Source organism: Rhinoraja longicauda, chromosome 7 (assembly GCF_053455715.1).
Source record: "Rhinoraja longicauda isolate Sanriku21f chromosome 7, sRhiLon1.1, whole genome shotgun sequence".
NCBI classification, from domain to species: Eukaryota; Metazoa; Chordata; class Chondrichthyes; order Rajiformes; family Arhynchobatidae; genus Rhinoraja; species Rhinoraja longicauda.
In genome coordinates, this window is record NC_135959.1 from 4,674,151 (window position 1) to 4,680,150 (window position 6,000).

Here is a 6,000-nt window from a genome sequence, read left to right on the forward strand (position 1 = left end):
CGGCCAACAATGTTCCAGCTACACTAGTCCCACCTGCCTGCATTTGGCCCATATCCCTCCAAACCTGTCCTATCCATGTACCTGTTCCTTAAACGTTGCGAAAAGTCCCAGCCTCAACTACCTCCTCCGGCAGCTCGTTCCACACACCCACCACCCTTTGTGTGGATAAAGTTACCCCTCAGGTTCCTATTAAATCTTTTCCTCCTCAGCTTAAACCAGTGTCCTCTGGTCCTCGATTCCCCTACTCTGGGCAAGAGACTCTGTGCATCTACCCGATCTATTCCTCTCATGATTTTGTACACCTCTATAAGATCTCCCCTCATCCTCCTGCGCTCCATGGAATAGAGACCCAGCCTGCTCGACCTCTCCCTAAAGCTCAGGCCCTGGAGTCCTGGCAACATCCTCGTAAATCTTCTCTGTACCCTTCGATTTATTCACAAAATGCTGGAGTAACTCAGCAGGTCAGGCAGCATCTCGGGAGAGAAGGAATGGGTGACGTTTCGGGTCGAGACTCTTCTTCAGTCTGAAGAAGGGTCTCGACCCGAAATGTCACCCATTCCTTCTCTCCAGAGATGCTGCCTGACCCGCTGAGTTACTCCAGCATTTTGTGTCTACTTACAATACACTCCAAATGTAGCCTCACCAACGTCTTGTACAACTGTAACACAACATCCCAACTTCAATAGGAAGATAACTGCAGATGCTGGTACAAATCAAAGGTATCACAAAATGCTGGAGAAACTCAGCAGGTCAGGTAGCATCAAGAAGAGAGGGAATGGGTGACGTTTCGGGGTCGAGACCCTTCTTCAGTCTGAAGAACGGTCTCGACCCGAAACGCCACCCATTCCCTCTCTCCTAGATGCTGCCTGACCTGCTGAGTTACTCCAGTATTTTGTGATATCCCAACTTCTATACTCAATACCCTGACTGATGAAGGCCAATGTGCCGAAATCCTTCTCGACCAACCTATCTATCTACCAGTGTCAGAAGGCTGAGGGTCTCGACCCGAAACGTCACCCATTTCCTCCTCTCCAGAGATGCTGCCTGTCAACAGACAATAGACAATAGGTGCAGGAGTAGGCCATTCGGCCCTTCGAGCCAGCACCACCATTCAATAGACAATAGACAATAGGTGCAGGAGTAGGCCATTCAGCCCTTCGAGCCAGCACCGCCATTCAATGCGATCATGGCTGATCACTCTCAATCAGTACCCCGTTCCTGCCTTCTCCCCATACCCCCTCACTCCGCTATCCTTAAGAGCTCTATCTCGCTCTCTCTTGAATGCATTCAGAGAATTGGCCTCCACTGCCTTCTGAGACAGAGAATTCCACAGATTCACAACTCTCTGACTGAAAAAGTTTTTCCTCATCTCCGTTCTAAATGGCCTACCACTTATTCTTAAACCGTGGCCCCTGGTTCTGGACTCCCCCAACATTGGGAACGTTTCCTGCCTCTAACGTGTCCAACCCCTATAAGTTTCGGTCAGATCCCCTCTCATCCTTCTAAATTCCAGTCCCGCTGAGTTACTCCAGTTTTTCGTGTCGTATCGCCAGTGATATTCACTGGAGGAGCATTTATTCACAAAATGCTGGAGTAACTCAGCAGGTCAGGCAGCATCTCAGGAGAGAAGGAATGGGTGACGTTTCGGGTCGAGACCCTTCTTCAGTCTGAAGAAGAAAATAACTGCAGATGCTGGTGCAAATCGAAGGTATTTATTCACAAAATACTGGAGTAACACTTCTTGAAGAAGGGTCTCGACCCGAAACGTCACCCATTCCTTCTCTCCTGAGATGCTGCCTGACCTGCTGAGTTACTCCAGCATTTTGTGAATAAATACCTTCGATTTGCACCAGCATCTGCAGTTATTTTCTTACACTCACTGGAGGAGCAACTCTGTGGGTTGCATTTCTGGAGAGAAAAAAGGAACGGGCTGGGGACCCCATTCTTCAGACTTCGGCTAAAGTTTTTTAAAAAGTGTTAAAAGTAAACCTCTGACATACATCCAGGGTCATTTGCAAAAGGTCTCCGGCCTGTATACACCCGGAAATACGACATCCCCGCCCTTTAAAAACACGAACGTGCTCACACAGTGCACAGAGACAACATTTAATAACAATTCTCTCAGTCGCCCATTGTTCGCAGTCCCACCCACCCACCCACCCACTGTTTAAAAACACCCACCCCACACTGGGATAAAAACTCCTTCAACCAAATACGTCCAAAGAGATTGAAAACAGATTTTAAAAAATGTCTCAAAAGAGAATAACAAGCTTCGATACTTTGGTGCTTTTGATACTTTCTGGTGTATCAATTGTTGCTACTGATTGTTGCTACAGTCGCGCCTCTAATCAATGGAAAAAGTAGCAAATATTGTATCCGAATTGTATCTGTTTTCAATCTCACGCTGCATCGCTTTACGTCCCAGACTGGAGGAGCTGTAAAGGAAAGAAAGATAAATCTCACCTCTGGTTCTGGGGAGGGAATAAGCGGCTGCCTTTAACAACACACACACACTCAACACACACACACACACACACACACACACAGAGCGTGTTGTAGACGCCGCTCTTCAGCCAGTGTTGTTCACAGACCGGGCTCGGAGACAACTGGTCGCTCAGTTTCACCCCGCTGCCACTTTTCCCTCCTCCCTCCCTCCCTCCCTCCCCGTGTTATGTGGGTGGAGCGACACAGCTCATGTGGTCTGTTGTGTGCGTGTGTGTGTGGGGGGGGGGGGGGGGTAGTGGGTGTGTGTGGGGGGGGTTGTGGGGGGGGGGGGGTAGTGGGTGGGTGTGTGTGGGGGGGAGGGTGTGTGGGGGGGAGGGGGTGTGTGTGGGTGTGTGGGGGTGTGTGTGTGTGTGGGGGTGTGTGTGTGGGGGGTGGGGGTGTGTGTGGGGGGTGTGTGTGTGTGTGTGGGGGGTGTGTGTGTGGGTGTGTGTGGGGGGGGTGTGTGGGTGTGTGTGGGGGGGGGGGGGGGGTGTGGGTGTGTGTGTGTGGGGGGGGTGTGTGGGGGGGGTGGGTGTGTGTGTGTGTGGGGGGTGTGTGTGTGGGGGGGTGGGTGTGTGTGTGTGTGTGGGGGGTGTGTGTGGGGGGGTGGGTGTGTGTGTGTGTGGGGGGTGGGGGGGTGTGTGTGTGGGGGTGGGCGGGGGTGTGGGGTGTGTGTGTGTGGGGGGTGGGTGTGTGTGTGTGGGGGGTGGGGGGTGTGTGTGGGGGGTGGGTGTGTGTGTGTGGGGGGTGGGGTTGTGTGTGTGTGGGGGTGTGTGTGGGGGTGTGTGTGGGGGGTGTGTGTGGGTGTGTGGGGGATGGGTGTGTGTGTGTGTGTGGGGGGGTGTGTGTGGGGGGTGGGGGTGTGGTGTGTGGGGGGTGTGTGTGTGGGGGGGTGGGTGTGTGTGTGTGTGTGGGGGGTGGGGGGGGGGTGTGTGGGGTGGGTGTGTGTGTGGGGGGTGGGGGTGTGTGTGTGGGTGTGGGGGGGTGGGGGTGTGTGTGTGGGGGTGTGTGTGTGGAGGGTGGGGGGGGTGTGGGGGTGTGTGTGTGGGGTGTGTGTGTGGGGGTGGGGGGTGGGGGTGTGTGTGTGGGGTGTGTGTGTGGGGTTGGGGGTGTGTGTGTGTGTGGGTGTGGGGGGTGGGTGTGTGTGTGTGTGGGGGGGGGGGTGGGGGTGTGTGTGGGGGTGTGGGTGTGTGTGTGTGGGGGGTGTGTGTGTGGGTGTGTGTGTGTGGGTGTGTGTGTGTGTGGGGTGTGTGTGTGTGTGTGTGTGTGTGTGGAGGGTGTGTGTGTGTGTGTGTGTGTGTGTGTGGAGGGGGGGGTGTGTGGGGGTGTGGGGGGTGGGGTGGGTGGGGTGGGTGTGCGTGTACACAGATAATTATTTAAAAAAACACACATACGTTGGATGCAGACTGGGAAGTGTAGTTCTATCTTTTTTTCGCAGGGAGGGGGAGGGGGATGGGGGAGGGGGAGGGGGATGGGGAGGGCAGGGGGAGGGGGAGGGGAGGGGGAGAGGAGGAGGGGAGGGGGGAGGGGAGGAGGGGAGGGGGTCACAGAGGAAGGGCTGGAGCAGCAAAGTTGGTGGCAAAGATCCAAAAGCCAAAAGATGTGGAAAACAAGAGGAACTGCAAGACGCTGCTTTCTGCCAAGAGTCAAGGCAGAGTGTGTTTCAGACAATAGACAATAGGTGCAGGAGGAGGCCATTCGGCCCTTCGAGCCAGCACTGCCATTCAATGTGATAATGCTGATCATTCACAATCAGTACCCCGTTCCTGCCTTCTCCCCGTACCCCCTGACTCCGCTATCCTCAAGAGCTCTATCTAGCTCTCGAAGGTATTTATTCACAAAGTGCTGGAGTAACTCAGCAGGTCAGGCAGCAGCATCTCGGGAGAGAAGGAATGGGTGACGTTTCGGGTCGAGACCCTTCTTCAGACTGATATCTCTCTCCTGAATGCATTCATTTTGTTTTTTGCTCTCTTTTTGTTGATAGGATGATTATATATTCTATATTATACACACACACACACACTCATATATATGTACACACACACTCAGTCTGAAGAAGGGTCTCGACCCGAAACGTCACCCATTCCTTCTCTCCCGAGATGCTGCCTGACCCGCTGAGTTACTCCAGCACTTTGTGAATAAATCGATTTGTACCAGCATCTGCAGTTATTTTCTTATACACACACACATATGTACACAAACATTATGAGCTGATGAGCCAAAACATTATGACCACCTGCCGAATATTGTCATACGGCCCGAAACGGAGCAATGATATTCTCACTTGCAGCGGCACAACTGACATGTAAATATAGTACTCTGTAAAACACATAATAAACAACAAACAGTTCAGTTTAGCTAATTAATTTATTGCATCGTGTGGGAGGCACATTCCCAATCTCGTTGTATCGCTGTACAATGACATTAAAGATATATTGTATTGTATTGTATTGTTTCGGGGGGGTTAGTTTATTGTCACGTGTACCGAGGTACAGTGAAAAGCTGTATACAGTGATAAGCTAGAAAAAACCCACCCAAGTCAAGTCAAGTCAAGTCAAATTTATTTGTCACATACACATACACGATGTGCAGTGAAATGAAAGTGGCAATGCCTGCGGGTTGTGCACAAAAAGAATTACAGTTACAGCATATAAATAAAGTTAATAAGTTACTATTAGTGTCGACAAAAATTTAGTCTCTGAAGTTATAAAAGTTGACAGTCCTGATGGCCTGTGGGAAGAAGCTCCGTCTCATCCTCTCCGTTTTCACAGCGTGACAGCGGAGGCGTTTGCCTGATCGTAGCATCTGGAACAGTCCGTTACTGGGGTGGCAGGGGTCCCTCATGATCTTACTTGCTCTGGATCTGCACCTCCTGATGTATAGGTCCTGCAGGGAGATGAGTGTAGTTCCCATGGTGCGTTCTGCCGAACGCACTACTCTCTGCAGGGCCATCCTGTCCTGGGCAGAGCTGTTCCCAAACCAGACTGTAATGTTGCCAGACAGGATGCTCTCTACAGTCCCAGAGTAGAAGCAATGAAGGATCTTCAGAGACACTCTGAATTTCCTCAGTTGTCTAAGGTGGTAAAGGCACTGCTTAGCCTTACCCACCAGTGCGGCAACGTGCGTTGCCCACGTCAGATCCTCTGCGATGCGGATTCCCAAGTATTTGAAACTGCTCACCCTATCCACAATCAACCCATTTATCTCCAGTGGCGTGTACGTCCTTGGATGTTTAGCCCTTCTGAAGTCCACAATCAGCTCCTTTGTTTTAGTGACATTCAAGAGGAGGCTATTGTCCTGACACCAGAGTGCCAGATCAGCCACCTCCTCCCGGTAGGTCTTCTCATCGTTGTTGGAGATCCGGCCCACCACCACAGTGTCATCAGCAAACTTGATGGAGTTTGAGCTGAACCTGGCCCCACAGTCATGTGTGTACAGGGAGTACAGTAGGGGGCTAAGGACGCAGCCCTGGGGGGATCCTATGTTCAGGGTGAGGGAGCTAGATGTGTGTTCCCC

At 52.0% G+C, this 6,000-nt stretch overlaps 1 protein-coding gene across 1 annotated transcript in view; it reads right to left on the reverse strand.

Moving 5' to 3' along the window:
- Nucleotides 1–2,592, reverse strand: part of capn5a (calpain 5a) — a 67,100-nt gene extending 64,508 nt beyond the window's left edge. The window contains 1 exon segment of the mRNA XM_078402952.1: nucleotides 2,464–2,592. The gene's annotated coding sequence lies outside the window, so the exon portion shown is untranslated.
- Between the last annotated feature and the right edge of the window lie 3,408 nt (nucleotides 2,593–6,000).